This window comes from Pongo pygmaeus, chromosome 2 (assembly GCF_028885625.2).
Source record: "Pongo pygmaeus isolate AG05252 chromosome 2, NHGRI_mPonPyg2-v2.0_pri, whole genome shotgun sequence".
NCBI lineage: Eukaryota > Metazoa > Chordata > Mammalia > Primates > Hominidae > Pongo > Pongo pygmaeus.
Window position 1 is genome coordinate 160,944,141 of NC_085930.1, and position 18,903 is coordinate 160,963,043.

Sequence of the window (18,903 nt, forward strand, 5' to 3'; positions counted from 1 at the left end):
ATACACACATGACAGTTATTTAGCTCACATTATATTGTGCCTTTTCATTTTTTAAAATAAACTCATTTTCAAGAACAATTTGAAAGTAAGATTCATATTACCATGAACACTAATAGCTTTCACTTTCTGTGTCTATTCCTTTACCTCCACCCTCATGGTAACACCCATCCTATCATTGTGACATTCTGTGTTCTCCCCCTATCAATTCTCGGAAGCAAATTTCACAGTCTTTTATATTTTTACTTAATCTGTTAAAAATCCCAGTATATTTTTCATATGTCATAACATTTTTTAAACTATACATTTGCCACTTTCAAAGAAGATCCAAATGCCAGTAAGCATAGGGAAGGTGGTATGTTTTATTATTTACTCAATCAACATATGCTGAGCATCTACTATGAGCCAGGCACAACGAGAAGTGTGATGGCTGGTTGGAAGAAACAGATTGGAGCTATCAGTTGGGTTATGGTGGAATGTCTGGTTATTGAGTCAACTCATGTACTTTAATAGGATCTCTGATTGGCCCATTTTGGGAAACCAGAAAATGTTGAGTGTAATCCTGCCATCATGATTTTCAAATTAACACATTTTTTCCATCTCTTTTATACCTCTTCATAGGATGGTAAGTCTGACAGCAGCCTGTTATGTCATTCCTCAGAGCAATACTTTTTCTGATGTTGACTCTTAGTTAGGCCCATATCATATACAATTCATTAATAACAAGCACCTAGAATATAAATTATCATAGCAAAAACATCAATGTCCTCTCTACTTTACAGATGAAGTCACTCACAATCCAGAGACCTGATAACCTTCCCAGAGTCACACATCTATTAGCAGCAGGCTTGATATTCTTACCCTGATTCATCAGAGACTTCACTAGAATGAGCTCAGAATTAATATCCAAAGGATCATTTTTTTAATTTAGTTCATATTAGTTAAGCTATTACTAATTAATTGATTAAACTAATATTGATATCCTTTTTATTTTTAACATAAATTTTCACTAATTTGTTTTCATTTATCCATTTCCTAAGATTGCATGGCCACCATGCTCTAATTTTCAAGGGAATGATATATACTTCCTATGTGTACTTCATAATACTTCTTAACTAGATGTGAGAAAATAAGTATACCTTTATGATGGCACTCAGAGAAGACAAGATGGAATGAAAACTTGCTAACAAAAAATTGTTTATCTTATTTTCCAAAAATATTGATCTTAATAATTCATATTTTAAACACTAGAAAGTAAAATGACCTCTATAAAATTATTCCTGCAGAACTAATATTTTTTTTAACTCAGGGCTATTTCAGAATGAACGCTGGTTCCAATTGCTTTCCTTATAATATATAATCTGTTTTATTAATGGCTTACCATCTTTTTGCCAGAAAGTATAGTACTTTATGTTAGAATAACAAACAGAAGAGGAACTGGTTTCAACAACCATTAATTATTGCTCAAAACATTATAATTAACCATACTCCATTTGTTCTCGTATATAAACATAATAGAAGGGACAGCTAATGACATCTCAAAGGAACAAATAATTCAAAACTGCACCTAATAATTTATTGGCGTACGTGGCTCAACTACAAGGGAAATTGCATCCAGTGCTTGCTTAAAAACATTAGCCTCTGGGCTGTAGAGAAAGAACACTAAAGGAGAGGTAACCATGAACATATAATATTGTTTGGACTCTGATTTTTTTTTTTTTTTTTTCTTGAGAGGGAGTCTTGCTCTGTCGCCCAGGCTGGAGTGCAATGGCTCGATCTTGGCTCACTGCAAACTCCGCCTCCCGGGTTCACGCCATTCTCCTGCCTCAGCCTCCTGAGTAGCTGGGACTACAGGCGCCCGCCACCAAGCCCGGCTAATTTTTTGTGTTTTTTAGTAGAGACGGGGTTTCACCGTGTTAGCCAGGATGGTCTCGATCTCCTGACCTCGTGATCCGCCTGTCTCGGCCTCCCAAAGTGCTGGGATTACAGGCGTGAGCCACCAAGCCAGGCCCTGGACTCTGATTTTTAACTAATGGGATTTACATGACCAGTGGGAGAGAGACTCATAGTTTAGGGAAACTTCATTGTTTCCACAAAATTTCTTAAAAAAACAAAAAAAACCTTGTCTCTTAATCCCTAAACTGTCTGTCTGAAATTCATAAGTACTATTTGTAGCTGATCCTACCCGCCAGAAATTTAACATCTGCCATTTTTCTACAGAGCTCTGCACATGAAGTATTTTTCTTATTTTGACAAATCAGTACTTCTTATGTGGCACTCCCTGATGACTCCACCTATCCAGGACTACATGTGGCCTTTTCTCTTTCCCATATCACTTACTTTTGTGTACAATGAGACCAAAGTAATTTTAAGAAAAACGTGTGCTTTTACAATCACTAGAGCTATTAGAAATTTAGCTAATAAGAGTTATTTTTCAACATTAATGGAGCTCTAATAATAATAGAGTTACTCTCCAACACTATTATCACCATTTTTAAACCACTAATGGTATTATTTTAATTTGTATTTTAAAGATGGAACAATAAAATTGTTCCCTGCCAAAAATATTAATTTGTATACTTTTTATTTCATCATAAATAAAAAAAAGTCAAATGTTTGCACTAAATGGTTTATATATAAAATGTGGCTTTTCGTATCTATAGGATTCATCATATTTAATAGAATAATTAATAATGAATGCAGCAGAAAATTTGAAGAATCACTTCTCTAGGACATTAGATGATTACGTTTATTTTTTAAATTCAAGATATAATTTAGACATGAATTAGAGGGTATAAAAGAAGAAGAGAAGTAAAAAAAGGTTTTTACATAGTAAACACTTGTAACAAAGAACACTTTTATGAACTGTTACTGTTTAAAATTTATAAAAATAAATTTTGATGGAAATCCCTATGAATTTCACAGGTTGGTATGCTGATAGGTCAAAGTGCTAATCCATATTAAAGTTACGTGATTCAAAGACTTTGTTATTCGCAGTGAATTCATGAAAATGGCTCAATAGAATTTCAGGCCAGCAAAACTTATACCTTTATTAATTCATCAGTCTTTTATTTCAATGAATTTTATTGAACTTCACTACTATGGGTGAGGCACAGAGATTGCCGCTCTAAAGATAATGTCAGTTAGGACTCTCCTCTGCACTCTTGCAACATACCCCTGACTAGATCCCCTGCTTCCACCCCTGCTCACCATAATTTATTTTTCACACTGAAGCCAAGCTGATTTTTCTAAAATATGATTCTAATCGTTTTACTCACACCTGCAACCAGTTGAACACAAAATACAATGTAAACTCCTTCACTGCGTTTTCCAGCTTCTTTATGATCTGACCCCTGCTTCCCTGTAGCCTCGCCACTATAGGCCCTCTGCCTCCCTGCTCACTACACCACAGCGTTTTGCCTTTTAGATTTTCATGGACATCAAGCTCTTTCTATCTTTAAGCTTTTTTTTTTTTTTTTTTTTGTCTGAAATGCTCAAATGTTCACCTCCACATTATTGGCCTGGGCAACTCCTACTCATTCTCAATCCTCAACAGAAAGACACCATGAGAGCAACATTCCCTGAACTGTCAATCTGAATTAGATCGTTCTGATTTGTAATCGATATATGTGTCTCTCTAGTTATTTAATAGAAGTCTCTGTCAGGAGACCATACACTCCATGAGTGTACAAGTCTTGTCTACCATATTGACCATTGTGCACACAGCATTGAGCATAATGCGTGACATATAGGACACATTGTTGAAAATTAATTATTACATGTTTGATCAAATGAGTGTGTGAATGCTCTAATGGTGCCTGGATACATGCAAGCTCTTCTTTTAAAGGAATTAAAATTAATCCACCAATCTTTAATCTTTGTGTCAAATTTCTAAATTGAGATATGTGAATATGACAAAAAGGGGGGCCTTTTTAGAAAGACTGGCATAAACTGGAAAATTTTAGAAAATTAGAAAATTTGACTAAATTAGAAAATGTGACTAAAAAATTGAAGGAGGGAAAAAACAAGGAAATTACTAAAGAAACAAGTTAAAATAAGGTTAAGTGGACTTCTAATTTTATTATAACCGGTGTACTTGTAAGACTGAGTTCATTTAAAATTGTTTACTGATAGATAAAAACAAGCCCTTATTGTTTTAATTTCATTTATTGCTGAAAGACATTGAACATATTTTCATGTGCATTAACTATTTGTAATTTTGTTTCTGTTGACTGCTTTCCTTCGTTTACTTTTTTCTCATTGTTCGAAGTGATTTTATATGTTACAGAAATTAGCTCTTTATGTGTTTATAGTGTTTCAAATTTTTTCCTACTCTGTGTTTTGACTTCATTTGTGATGTTTTTGTCATACAATTTTATGTATGTAGTTTAATTGTTAATTTGTTTCCATTATGAATTCTGGGCTTTACCCACTTAAAGATTATAAAAAATCTTCCTGGCCAGGTGCGGTGGCTCACATCTGTAATCCCAGAACTTTGGGAGGCCGAGGCAGGTGGATCACGAGGTCAGGAGATGAGGACCATCCTGGCCAACAGAGTGAAACCCCGTCTGTACTAAAAATACAAAAATTAGCCAGGCGTAGCAGTGTGCACCTGTAGTCCCAGCTACTTGGGAGGCTGAGGCAGGAGAATTGCTTGAACCTGGGAGGGGGAGGCTGTGGTGAGCTGAGATTGAGCCACTGCAATCCAGCCTGGGCAACAGAGTGAGACTCCGTCTCAAAAAAAAAAAAAAAAAAAAATCCCCACATTCTCTCCTAGTATGGTTTAAAATCCTCATATCTTCAGACAATATGTTTATTAAATTCACTGGTTTATTTTATATACAGAAAACTGCATTTATTTTAATTGTGCATTTTGAGTTTTGATTGTTTTGTACACCCATGAAACCACTCCCACAGCAAAGGTACATAACAATGCCATCATCCCCTACAGATACTTTGTGCCTGTTTAAGTCAATCCTTTCTTATGCCTCCATACTAAGCAACTACTGGTCTGCTTTTTGTCACTTAATTTAGTTTGCATTTTCCTGAATTTTATATAAATTAAATCATATAGTATGCATTCTTTTGTGCTGACTTCTTCTAATAGCAAAATGATTTTGAGATTTATCCAAATTGTTGTATGTATCCATAGTTTATTCCTTTTTATTGTTGAATACTATTCAGTGTGGTATATGAATACCACATTTGTTTATCCATCCACCTACTAATTAATATTTGGGATGTTTCTACTTCATAGCTATTTTTAATATGGCTGCTATGAGTATGAATGTGCAAGTCTTTGCATGGATGTGTGCTTTCATTTATCTCAGGTAGGTAACTGTCAGTGAAATATATTTTTAAAAACTTTTAAGTTAACTTCTTAATAGACTGCTAAACCAATTGTACAATTCTCCATTTCCACCAACAGTAATGAGAATTTTACTAGTACTTTTATGGTTTGATTTTATTTTCCTTTTAAATCTTTGACATATCAATAATTTATCTTGATAAAAATGAAGAGGTAAAAACATTACACGAGTCCAACAATCCAGGCAATTTGTCCCAATACCATTAGCTGAATAACTATAGTTTTTCTCTACTCCTTTGAAATGGGGCAATTTCTGTATTTGTTATTCTGTTTCTTCCTCTTCACATACCATTTCTATATTATTTTAATGGTAGATTTATTTTACAGGGGTGCTCTGGCTGCAAAAATAATAAAGGCTAGAATAAAGCTAGCTTAAGCAGAAAAAAAATTCATACTATCATATAACGGCACTTTCAGAGTCTTATGAACCTAGACTTTTTTTTTTTTTTTTTTGGCAGTATTTTACCCAATGATGTCATCAGAGACCCAGTTCTTTCCATTTCTCAGTTTGGACATGCCCATGGTTGCCTTCATCTTCAAGCAGAAAGTGAGGTGGTTACAGCGGTTTCCAAAATCGAACTGACACCAATTAATACCCTGAAGAAGAATGAAGCTGTCTTCTTTTCCCCGCTAAAAAACAGTCAAGGCTCTCCTCCCATGTCATTTGTCCTAACTGGCTAACATTTGTCATTCCCTGAATCAATCATAGACAAATAAAATGGAGATACCATTATTGGCTTAAATTAAGGATCTTCAGACAGAATGGATGTTGAAAAAAGCCACTAAATCTGCCATATTTATAAAAAAATTAACATTTCAGGACAATTTCCACCTCAACTCTTCACTAGCTTTCTTAGCTATTCTCATGTTTATATTTCCCTATACACTTTAGGATCAGATTCTTAAATTTTTAAAAGATCTTATTTTGCTTTTGTATGGAATACTACTACATGTACTATAACATACAGACAGTTGACATCTTTAAAATATTGAGACATTCAATCCAGGAAGAAAATAGGCTTTATCCTTTATTCTGGTTTTATAATTTATCTTTTACTAGAATTTTAATATTTTCTTTATATAGACTGTTAATTTTCATGTTACAAAGGTTTTAATATTTTTGTTATTATTATAAACAGGGTATTCCTCCATCACATAATGTTATTTACTATTTGTATATATAACAACTATTGCTTTTTTTTTTTTTTTGAGGTGGAGTCTCACTCTTTTGCCCAGGCTGGAGTGCAATGGCATGATCTCAGCTCACTGCAACCTCCGCCTCCCAGGTTCAAACAATTCTCCTGCCTTGGCCTTCTGAGTAGTTGGGATTTTAACCGCATGCCACCACGCCCGGCTAATTTTTGTATTTTTAGTAGAGATGGAATTTCACCATGTTGGCCAGGCTGGACACGAACTCCTGACCTCAAGTGATCCACCTGCCTCGACTTCCCAAAGTGCTTGGATTACAGGCATTAGCCACCATGCCCAGACGTCTATTGTTTTTTAAAAATTAATTTTGAAATCAGCTATTTTATTCCATTATCTTATTTTGTCTTTTATAGTTTCTCAGACATTTCTTTTAAATTTTCTGGGTATAAAATCGTATTATTTGCAAATAATTTTAATTATATCATCGCATTTTTACCTTTCATATTATCCTTCTCTTTTCTAATTAAATTTAACATTCTACCAGAGCAACATTAAATCTACTAGTAATATTTATTGGATGCTTCTGGTATTTTACAGTTAAACACATGATTTCATATTTGTTAGAAATACATGTTTTTCCATGTGAAGAAATATTCTTCTTGGTCAATTACCAAGAATAAAGTTGAATTCTATTAAATGCATTTTCATTTGCAATTTTTGCTGGAATATAATGAAGAAAATTAATAGATTTTCAAATATGAACTATCCTTGCATTCCTGAGATTGAATACAATTGACTGTTCTAGATAACTCAATTAATATGCTACCGCATTCTCTCTGAGATTAATTCCTTTAACATTTGTATTATTTTATGTAAGTAGAATTACTTTGAAATTTTTTTCTTACAGAATGTTAAAATTAATGTTTTTGATGAAACACCAAGATAAAATATAATGTACTAGACATTCCTCTATTCCAAAGTTGGTGTTTGTTTCTCATGCAAAAATTTATAATGAAAATATCCATAGACTCGCTACACAACTCTTTAAACCCTGGATCATCTTTAACATTTTCAGCAGTCGAGAGTTGGTAATAAAGAGAAAGTTTTGTAGAAGAAAATTTTGAGAGCATCATCAGGTTTCTAGGAATCCTAATGTCACAGTGGGGAAGACTTGGGTAGTATCTGGTTGTCACCTCAAGGGCACTGAGAGAGGTTTTGAAGAGGCCACCCTGTAAAGCTTTATTGGTATCTCCCAAAGTTTGTGACTCATGCCTTGTAAAGCTCAGGTGATACTTGGCAACAAAATAAAAGGCTAAAACTGAGAAGTTACTTCCTTTCTCTCTGAAAGTGGGTCAAATATGGGTTAATCATGGCACTAACATATAGATTCCAAGTAGAAATGTCAGCCTGGGGTTATTTCAAGTGGGATCCACTTCAGGAGGGTTGCCTTTTAGGGTGAGAAACAACAAATGGAAAAGGATGTGGACTGTAAATCCAAGAGGAAATTCTATGTCATGGGGCTACGCCTGACAAAGGAAAAACACTGCCTATGCTCCAGGAGCTTTTCAAAAGGTACTCTTGGAGAGAAATCATCAAAGAACATACACAGGTACCCTAAAAGTGAAAAACATTGTTTGCTTTAAATATCTGTAATGCCCAGAAGTCATGAAGATATCTGTAAAATATGAGATTTCTTACCTGCCTTACCTCTTCTATCATCCTTAACACCTACCTTAATCCCACCCCCCAACTTTGACTCTGAGAGTGTTAAATTAAGAGATACTAGATAGGACAAAAATAAATGAGAAGGAGAAAAAGAAATTTCAGCTCAAAAGGAACCCTAGCTGGAAGGGAAAGGAAAATATTTAAGTCAACTTCAAAGCTTTGGTCATTACACAGGACTGGAAGTTTCAAAAATCTGCAACTTAAAGGAATGGTCAGGAAGTTTTCTTTTTTTAACTTATGAGCAGAGACAATATCCTAAAACTAAGAAACATACCTTTCCCTTTACTTAGAGTTTATTCTTCTTACAAAAAGAGAATTTGATTGAGTTAGTTCTCTTCATTGCATCCATTAAGGGCCTCAACTGGGCAAAGTTCTTGCAAATCTTCTCAGGCGTTGTTGTTTCCCTCTCTTCCCAGCACAGCCCATAAATAACCATGAGGATAAAATGATGGAAAAGAAAAAAGAGTAAAAAATAAAATAGTCTATCAAAAGTACATAAAATGAGCTCCTTAAATCATAAAATCAAAATCACAATTTCATGTGTTATTAAATAAAACAAAAATTACAAACCTCATCAAGATGGAAACAGAAAGTTACCACTACTAAGTCTATCATGTAAACTGTAACCTCTCATAATTTGGTCACACCAAACCTATGGCTAATGTCGCTGCCTCAGATCCAGACATCTGTGGCCAGGAGAGCCAGGTTGCTTTCATCTACAGTAGTCAAAGCTAGAACCATAACATTTTAGTAGTAAAGAACTAGTTGGGATAACATTCTACAGAAAGGATTGTACACTTTTTGAAGGAATTCGTGCATCTATTCTAGAAAGCAAAATCTGCTGTTCTGGAAATTTGCCATAAGGTGTATACAATTGTACTTCAGCCACAGAATCTGAATGGAGAGATACATAACTTGACACTCTGAGGCTGAATTCTGCCCCAAACTCTGTAATTAACTATGCAGAATAGTGAGCATACATTCATAAAAATATATGTAATTATTTATTTAAACCACATTAATAAACATTAATTTACCATTTGTTATAAATGTTACTTAAAGCCATTAGAGGCATAATTTTAAAGTGCAATTTAACATTAATTTCATATCCTTTTTATCTTTTCCTTAATCATTTCACCCTGAATCATAAGTGATATTACAAAGATATAGTGATATTTTTATTCATTCATCTAGCACAGAATTTTGCAATAGCAGCATTGCTGACACTCTGAGCTGGATAATTACTTGTTGTGGGGACTCTCCTGTGATTGTAGGATGTTTAGCAGTCCACTAGATGTCAGGAGTAACTGCCCTTCAACTACCACCAGTTGTGACAACCCAAAATTTCTCCAGATAATTGTTGAATATACACCCCACTCCCAGTTGAGACCACTGCTTTAGCAGAACGTTAAGGCTTCCCAGTTTACACATCTTGCAGTAGCTGCTATCCTAATCCTAGGGAGCTCATTGATTATCATTGATTAAAACGTAAGACTAAGCTAACTTGTTCTTAGTTTACTTTTATAACCTCTTCCATACTCAAACACACATAGCAAGAAAGAAACAGGAGATTGAGATGCCTCTAGGAGCATCCTTGTACAGTTGACGCTCTTTATGCGGGAGAACAGATAGGTTCCTGGACTCCCCGTGTGTGCCAAAATCCCGCACATACTCAAATCCCAGTCAGTCTTGTGGAAATTGCGTATACGAAAAGTCAGCCTTCCATATACTGGGTTTCCGGTCCAGCCTTTGGTTGAAAAGAAATCAGTGTATAAGCGGACCCGTGCATTTCAAACCCGTGTTCAAGGGTCAACTGTATTTGCACAATTCCAAAGTAGTATAAGGCAGGAAAATGTCTCAGCTTGCTTACCCCTCATCCCCAAAGCAGAACCTGATACTAAAGCTTTTATGAAAATGGATTATTCAGAAAAAGATCCCAAAGATAACAACTATGTTTTTTTCTTCAACTGGAAGGTGTCATTTTCTTGCCAGCGGACTTAACCTGATACTTTCTCTCTTCCTTTAAAGAGCTCAGTTATGGGCTCTGCATTATATATGTAGCTCCATGTTAACTCCCAATAATCAGATCCAACTAACCAACTCTTAACTATTTGCATAAAATGCTGTTTTCGGTGACAAATTTCATCAGTTCAGTAAACAGTGTCTCATGCAAAACAAACCGTTTTGAATGCAATAAAGCATTATTATTATTTCTATTTTTATTTTTTATAAAAGAGTCTCGCTCTCATCGCCCAGGCTGGAGTGCAATGGTGTGATGTCAGCTCACTGCAAACTCCACCTCAAGGGTTCAAGCGATTCTCTTGCCTCAGCCTCCCTAGTAGCTTGGATGACAGTCGCCCGCCACCACGCCCAGCTAATTTTTGTATTTTTAGTGGAGATGTGGTTTCACCATCTTGGCCAGGCTGGTCTCGAAATCCCAACCTCAGGTGATTCACCCTCCTTGGCCTCCCAAAGTGCTGGGATTATAGGCGCGAGCCACCTTACGCGGCCAAAGCATTATTTTTGAATTGAGATTTACCTTGGTTTAGTAACAGGCTGTTATTGGAAAATCATGACCGCAGTTCACTCTAGATGGAACTGTTAGCCAGAGTGTCACCAATATTCCATTTCTCATTCTCGAAATGCTTCGTTCATTCCCAGGGGGGTGATTTTATGCAGTGGCAGAGTCAGTCTGATTTTCCTCTTGCTTCCCTTTCAAATTGCAGCATGAATAATATTATCTGATCTTTAGTGGTGGTGGTTCATGAAAATCACACTTAGATTCTTAATCCAGGAAGATCTTTTATTGAAACGTTTTGCTTTTCAAACAAATCTTTGCATGACTTTCACATTTTCAGCTTATTTACTGATTCCTGTGTATGGAAGAAAGAAGACAAGAATTGAAGGGGAGGATAAAGGGTTAGATTCATTTCTGTTCACTACTAAAAAATAAAAGTCTACCTTATAATTCCCTTGATACATATTTGACATAAATAAGTGCAGTGTGATGAAGAGTAATTGTGACAGACCTGTGAGAAATCTGGCTTCATTGCCCTTTGAAAACATTTAATGTCTCCTTGTTTTCTTTTTTCATAAATAAGGGTCAATAATTTTCATTACTTTATTCAATAAAATTTATTGAGCCCTTGACATATGCCAAACATTATGTTTTGTGCTGAAAACACAAGGGTAAATGTGAAAGACTTTATTATTTAATCAGAGAAGTTATGTTAATACTAATGTATTAATATTCAAAAAGAACTCATCTGATAAGCAAAATATCATGTAAACAAGTTTAAAACTCAAAATATAAATCAAAATATGAGAATTTAGCGAATAAGAAAATATTCTAGGATTACAGATTGAATAATATTATGTAAATTTATGTGCAATAAGACTTGTCAAAAACACATGAAAGACAGCCTGAATGAGTGGTCAGAGATATTATGTCCTTGAATGAGAAGGCTTAATATTTTATAGACCCACATCAATTTATACAATTTAAACATATAAACTCAAATTTTCTAAAAAATAAGAAAAGAAAGTTTCTACTGGTTTGGTTATATTCAATATAATGTTAATTCAAGAATATTTTTGAAATATTCATTAAGTCTAAAATGATGTATCATACATCCTTTGATACAGCATCCTTCTAGATAATTGTCTTCAATAAATAAATTTCAAAGTATGGCAACTGTATTAGTTTGTCCTCACCCTGCAGATAAAGACACACCTGAGACTGGGTAATTTATAAAGGAAAGAGGTTTAATCGACCCACAGTTCCACATGGCTGGGGAGACCTCACAATCACGGTGGAAGGTGAATAAGGAGCAAAGTCATGTCTTACATGGCAGCAGGCAAGAGAGAGTTTGTGCAGGGGAACGCTCATTTATAAAACCATCAGATCTCGTGAGACTTATTCACTACTATGAGAACAGTATGGGGGAAACTGCCTCCATAAGTAAATTATCTCCAGCTGGCCCCACCCCTGACATGTGAGGATTATTACAATTCAAGGCGAATTTGGGTGGGGATACAGCCAAACCATATCAGCAACATATATGTACAAGAATATTCCCTTCTGCTTTGTTTTGACAGATAAAAACTCAAAATTTCATCATTAAGGGAAAACAATGACAGACCCATTTAATGGAGTAGCATGCAGCCATTAAACATAAAAAGATAGAACTAAATGTAGCAGCATGAAAATATGTTAAGATACACTGTTAAATGTAAAAAATCAAATTTCAAACATTATGTTTTGCATGATACCTTTCTATAAAAATAAGACAGTAACAGTATAAGCATTGTGTATAGAAAAATAGCTGAAGGACTATACAGCCAGCAACAAAGGAGATGGCATTATGAAGGATTTTTACTTCCTACATTACTTCTTTCCATAATATCTGAATTTAACTTTTTCTAACTTTTATAATTAGAAAAAATAATGGCAAGATGAAGATTCATGTCATTATTAACATTGTCTTTATTGGGATTTGACCCTAGAAAAATTATGGATCAATTTTGCTAATCCTGTTTTTTCATCAGTTAGAACTTCTAAGTCGAGTTGGACTGGTGCTGTTAAATACTGCTATCTCAAATAGTTTCTTAAATCGTTTTTAATCCTCTTTCCTTAAGGAAAACATGAGCAGCTATAGATAGAGTGAATTGGTCTAAACAAAAATGATTCAAGAACCCACATTATGAGACTTACACTCATGGAGTATTTGACATCTTTCTCAACAAATTTACCAAGACTTTAACATTTTTCAGTTTCACTTTTTAATGACAGTATTTGTGTATAATTGCATTGTAAAGGACTATGATGAATTACTAGAAATTTTTTCTGTGCTGCTTCTGTGAATTTTTCACATTGGATTTTGATCTTTCATTAACTAATTATGTTGAAATAAGAAATGCAAGTTAGTAGCTCTGCTTAACCTATGAAATTCCATTCTAATTGGGGAACTGTTACAACAATCACAGGGTGAAAAATGTGATTATCACTTCACCTCAGATTCAACTGAAAATGTGAGAGCCATTAATCAGGCTATGACCCTTCATACAGGCTAAAACAACTGATTTGGAGATCTCACTTTCTTTTCTATGTATTCAACTATACTTTTTTTTTTAAGTCGTGGTCAGAGTTTACTGTCATATCTACTATCATATATTGGGAAAATGCTTAAGTTATCTAAGTCTGTCATTTTATCTAAATAAGAAATTTGTTCAGTGTTGAACACCAATAATTCAAGAATATCTATATGGAAGAGACTTATGAGTGCATTCTGGCTTGAATGGAGAATCTTGTTTAGACTGTATGACCTGCACACTGCTTGCTTCTTCCTTTAGAGTACATATTATATATCAATAAAAATAGAAAATTTTAATGATTTTATTCATACTTTAATAATATTTAGAAACTTTCCATAAAGACATCAAGGCAGGGATGGGGAGAATGGAAGTAAATGGAGCTAACTATACCTTAAGACACCACGTGATGCCTCCACTCACTATCATGTGCCAAGAAATAAGGCTAACACTTCAAAGAGCATACAGAACAGAATTGCAACCTGCTCTCCAGAGAAACTTAAGAAGCAGTATTTGATATCAATGAATTATAAATAGTATGCTTCGACTTGATGGAAAAGAACATTAGCAAAATAATTGACTGAGGGATAAAAGTTTACGCAGTGCTAGATAATAATAATGAAACTCTGAATTTATACAAATTTATAATGTGTATCCTTTGAGCTCAAAACAAAAGACTATTTCTAATTTTGTTTTTATAAATCATTTACCAAAGGACCAAGCACCTGGGTTGCTTAATAGTGTGTCCACAGTGCCACTTTCCGATAACTGAGAGCTACTTAAGAGGATAAATAAATAAATGGAAAAAGCAAAAGGCAGGTCAAAAAAACCATAATGGTAAACTTTCCTAAACGGAGAAAACTAAAGAATTATTAAAATTACTCAGTTAGAAAATTGGCCAGGCACAGTGGCTCACACCTGTAACCCCAGCACTTTGGGAGGCAGAGGTGGGTGAATCACCTGAGATCAGGAGTTTGAGACCAGCCTGGCCTACATGGTGAAATCCCATCTCTACTAAAAACACAAAAATTAGCCAGTCTTGGTGTAGACACCTGTAATCCCTGCTACTCAGGAGGCTGAGGCAGGAGAATCACTTGAACCTGGGAGGTGGAGTTTGCAGTGAGCCAAAATCACGCCATTGCACTCCAGCCTGGGTGACAGAGTGAAACTCAGCCTCAAAAATAAATAGAAAAAAAAAGAAAAGAAAATTGGTTACATATAATCTTTCTGTAGTGGGTGATATAACTGAAATTTGAAATGGTGTTTGGAGATGTCAGGAAACAAAGCAAACCTGCAGGCCGTTCTCCATGTCTGTTTCTATACCACAGGGCTTCTTGGATTCCCTTATTCTTTATTCTTAGATCCAGATTGCTCAAGGATAATGAAGGACTAAGTAGAACTACGCAGTGGACAGTGACTAACATTTCAGTGCACCTCAAAGCACTATACAACTTTCTTTCAATATACCTAGAATAAGCTGTATCCTCTCTTTTCAAAGACTGTCTTATGCTAAACAAGGTGATTTTTTTCTCTAGTTTTTGTTCATATGTACTAAGATTTCATGGTTTTTCTTACAGCCCTTTTTAGCTTGGCAGTGAATTCTTTCTGGAACAAACCTTCCCCAATCTGCAACTTCTTGATTATTCACTGTGACATGCCCACCTAGAGATCACACACCCACTTCTAGATCATGATGCAGATCCCAGGTCCTAAGAATTCCATGTTTATGTGCTCCTGAGTTTTCTTTCATGCTCCATTCTCCCTAAGGCAGACTTATTTGTGAATCCTTATGTGTGTATCCCTAGATCCAAGGAGATAGAACTTGGATGGAGATTACACAGGCATTCACAGTACAAGACAAAGTGAGGTGGCATTCTGGTGTAATACAAATAAAAGGGAGGTAGACGGCATGCCAAGTTCTGGCTCTCTCCATGCCACCATGTTCTGGTCTGGAACTCCAACCACAGAATTCTAAGTTCAACCTGGCCTTCCAGGTCATTATGAAGATATATTAATCCAGGAAGAAAGAAAATACATATTTTATTTAGCATTTTATTAGGATGAATTATTACTTTAAATATTTAGACACATAGTATAAGGACATGCTAATAGTGGGTTATTTTTTGTTTTTTGTTTTTTGGGTATTTTTGCTCTGGGCCATATGAATATATGAGGCCGAGCCACTAAACACCCCCCATAGCTAAGATGGCCACAACACCAATATCACCAGGGATCTTGAATATCACACAAGATCTTGAGCTTTCAGAAGATTCAAATACATACCCTAATAACTGAAGTGCAAAGCAAAGTTTGCTAGGTGGAGATTTAAGCACAATGCCAAAGTAGTATAAGGTAGGAAAATGTCTCAGCTTGCTTATGCCTCACCCCCAAAGCAGAATCTTAGACTAAAGCTTTAATGAAACCGGATTATTCAGAAAAAGATCTCAAAAAGTAGAGAAGTTAAAAAAAGAAAAACAAAAAAACCAGAAAGAAAGAAAAGTCAAGCTAAAGCTGTCTTGGTGAGCTGGTTCCCTGTGGGTCATTCAGGCTCAATCCTACTGGGAACTTGCTGGCTACTGTGTAAAATGTGCCTCAGATTTGTCCATCTAAGGAACATTTCAGAGGAGTATTTATCCACTAGCTCCCATCCTACCAGTATTCCCTTGGGTGTTAACTCTTTTGCTCTTTCAGATTTGTGTACGTGTCAGTATGACTGAGTAGTCTCAATAGTCTGCAGAAGTCCTAATTGGTAGAAGCAGAGAAGGCTAGAGTAAAAAGCAACAGATATGTACTGCATTTGATGTGAAGTGCTGTCAAGTTGCATCTGTGAACAGCTGGTGGCCATGGCAATATCTAGAGTGAAAAGATGGGCTGAGAGAACGTGAGGTAAGCACAAAAGTACCTGATATAAGAGGCAACAATTTCTTCAGGGAGGGATCAGCAAAAATTGTGAATATGTTTAAATCTGACTCCAGAGAATGACTAGATGCCAACTGTTGGAAATGGAGGCTATGTCAATTTACTATGGCTGTGTATTAGTGTGTTTTCACACTGCTATAAAGAACCACTGGAGACTGGGTAATTTATAAAGAAAAGAAGTTTAATTGACTCACAATTCCACATGGCTGGGGAGGCCTCAGGAAATTTACAATCACGGCAGAAGGCAAAGGGAAAGCAAGACATGTCTTACGTAGTGGCAGGAGAGAGAGAGTGAGGGGCAAGTGCCAAACACTTTTAAACCATCAGATATTGTGAGAACTCACTCAGTATCATGAGAACAGCATGGAGGAAACTGCCCCTATGATCCAATCACCTCCCACCAGATCCTTCCTTTGACAAATGGGGATTATAATTCAAGATGAGATTTGGGTTAGGACACAATCAAACCATATTATTCTACCATTGGTCCTTCCCAAATCTCATGTCCTTCTCACATTTCAAAATGCAATGATACCTTCCCAATAGTCCCTCAAAGTCTTCACTCCATTCTAGCATAAACTAAAAAATCTGAGTTCAAAGTCTCATCTGGGACAAGGCCAGCCCCTTCCACCTATGAGCCTGTAAAACCAAAAACAAGATTAGTTGCTTCCAAGACACAATGAGGATACAGGCATTGGGTAAATGCTGCTGTTCCAAACGGGAGAATTTGGCCAAAACAAATGGGCTATGGGCCCCATGTAAGTCTGAAACCCAACAGGGCAGCCATTAAATCTTAAAGCTCCAAAATGATCTCCTTTGACTTCATGTCTCATCTCCAAGGCATGCTGATGCGAGGGGTGGGCTCCCACAGCACTGGACAGCTTTGACCCTGTAGCTCTTCAGGGTACAGCCATGCTTTCGTGGGCTGGCATTGAGTGCCTATGGCTTTTCCAGGCACATGGTACAAGCTGTCAGTGTACCTACCATTCTGGGGCCTGGAGGACAGTGGCGCTCTTCTCACAGCTCCATTAGGCAGTGCCCCAGTGGGAACTCTGTGTGGGAGTTCCAACCCCACATTTCCCCTTTGTACTGCCCAAGTAGAGGTTCTCCAGGAGGACTCTGACCTTGCAGCAGACTTCTGCCTGGACATCTAAGCATTTCCATACATCATCTGAAATCTAGATGGAGATTCCCAAAGCTCAACTCTTGGCTTCTGCATACCCTCAGGCCCAAAACCGTGTGGACGCCACTAAGGCTTGTAGCTTGCACACTCTTAAGCCACAGCCCAAGCTGTACCTTGGCCTCTTTAAGCCATGGCTGGAGCTGGAGCAGCTGGGACACAAGACATCATGTCCTGAAGCTGTACAGAGCACTGGGCCCCACCCAAAAAAACATTTTTCCCTCCTAGGCTTCTAGGCCTGTGATAAGAGGAGCTGCTGTGAAGATCTCTAAAATGCCCTGGAGACATTTTCCCCATTGTCTTGGCTATTAACATTTGGCTCTTCATTACTTATGCAAATTTCTGCAGCCCTCCTTAGAAAATGGGTTTTTCTTTTCTACCACAAAGTCAGGTTGCAAATTTTCCACAATTTTGTGCTCTGTTTTCCTTTTAAACATAAGTTCCAATTTCATATCTTACTTTCAGAAAAAGCCACGTCATATCTGGAATGCTTTGCTCCTTAGAAATTTCTTCTGTCAGATACCCTAAATCATCTCTCTCAAGTTCAAAGTTCCACAGATCTCTAGGGCAGGGGCAAATGCTCTCAGTCTCTTTACTAAAGTATAGCAAGAGTGACCTTTGCTACAGTTCCCAATAAGTTCTTCATCTCCGTTTGAGACCACCTCAGCCTAGACTTTATTGTCCATATCACTATCAGCATTTTGGTCAAAACCATTTAACGAGTCTCTCGGAACTTTCTCACATCTTCCTATATTCTTCCAAGCCCTCCAATCTGTTCCACCCTCCGCCTGTTACCCAGTTCCAAAGTCACTTCCATATTTTCAGGTTATCTTTAGAGCAGTACCCCATTCTCCCAGTACCAATTTTCTGTATTAGTCTGTTCTCACACTGCTGTAAAGAACTACCTGAAACTGAGTAATTTATAAAGAATAGAGATTTAATTGATTCACAGTTCCATATGGCTGGGGAGGCCTCAGGAAACTTACAATCATGGTTGAAGGCAAAGGGAAAGCAAGGCATGTCTTACATGGTGGCAGGGGAGAGAGAGAATGAGGAGTAAACTGCCAAACACTTTTAAACCATCAGATCTTGTGAGAACTCACTCACTATCATGATAGCAGCATGGGGGAAATCATGCCCATGATCCAATCACCCACTACTAGGACCCTCCCTCAACACATAGGGATTACAATTCAAGATGATATTTGGGTGGGGACACAGCCAAACCATATCAGGCTGCCATAACACAGTGCTACAAAATAGGTGGTTTAAAACAACAGAAACTTATTCCCTCACATTATTGTAGGCTAGAAGTCCAAAATCAACCTGTGAGCAACATTAGTGTCTTCAGACATAACTATAAGGGACAATCTGTTCCATGCCTCTCTCCTAGCTTTTGATGATGGTTGACAGTTCTTGTAGGTGCATCACTTCAACCTCTGTCTCGATCTTCATATGGTGTTCTCCACCTATG

The 18,903-nt window shown here is 36.5% G+C and overlaps 2 long non-coding RNA genes across 3 annotated transcripts in view; one reads left to right on the plus strand and one right to left on the minus strand.

Moving 5' to 3' along the window:
• LOC129033900 (uncharacterized) overlaps positions 1–7,828 on the plus strand; it is a 122,488-nt gene extending 114,660 nt beyond the window's left edge. Inside the window, exon 5 of one of the 2 annotated variants that reach the window (XR_008501703.2) lies at positions 5,824–7,828. This is a non-coding gene — a long non-coding RNA (uncharacterized LOC129033900). The remainder of the gene's footprint in view (positions 1–5,823) is intronic. The other variant, XR_010125780.1, reaches the window with a different exon arrangement.
• Positions 1–18,903, minus strand: part of LOC129033901 (uncharacterized) — a 165,507-nt gene that overhangs the window by 16,300 nt on the left and 130,304 nt on the right. The window contains exons 3-4 of the long non-coding RNA XR_008501704.1: positions 10,779–11,112; positions 8,514–8,647 (exon numbers count right to left, since the gene is read on the minus strand). This is a non-coding gene — a long non-coding RNA (uncharacterized LOC129033901). The remainder of the gene's footprint in view (positions 1–8,513; positions 8,648–10,778; positions 11,113–18,903) is intronic.